Here is a 330-nt window from a genome sequence, read left to right on the forward strand (position 1 = left end):
ACCCCACCCCCATTTTTCAAACATTACAATGTAACAATAGTAAAAATAAAGACGAAAATGTCAGAGAACCCGCATAGAAATAACTCCTATTGTAGTAAACCTCCTATAATAATACAATACAGAGCTCATTACCCCTCTTCCGGTTCGGGGCCCCTTTGGACCCCGGGCTCCTTCTCACTGTCAGTCAGGCCCCTCGGCGCTCTGCAGGCCGCACTGAGAGAGACTGGACACCATGACAACCGATGTGTGACGTCACCAGAGCCATCCCGCTCCCGCCACCTTGATGGGTCGATCCTCGCTAAGCCCCACCCTCTTCGCATGTCCACCGAC

General features: G+C 52.1%; 1 protein-coding gene across 1 annotated transcript in view; it reads right to left on the reverse strand.

Annotated features, from left to right (window-relative positions):
* The window catches only part of CIPC (CLOCK interacting pacemaker), an 8,359-nt gene extending 8,132 nt beyond the window's left edge, over positions 1 to 227 (reverse strand). The window contains exon 1 of the mRNA XM_018575755.1: positions 133 to 227. The gene's annotated coding sequence lies outside the window, so the exon portion shown is untranslated. The remainder of the gene's footprint in view (positions 1 to 132) is intronic.
* Between the last annotated feature and the right edge of the window lie 103 nt (positions 228 to 330).

This window comes from Nanorana parkeri, unplaced genomic scaffold (assembly GCF_000935625.1).
Source record: "Nanorana parkeri isolate BGI_ZX_2015 unplaced genomic scaffold, ASM93562v1 scaffold4654, whole genome shotgun sequence".
Lineage (NCBI taxonomy): Eukaryota > Metazoa > Chordata > Amphibia > Anura > Dicroglossidae > Nanorana > Nanorana parkeri.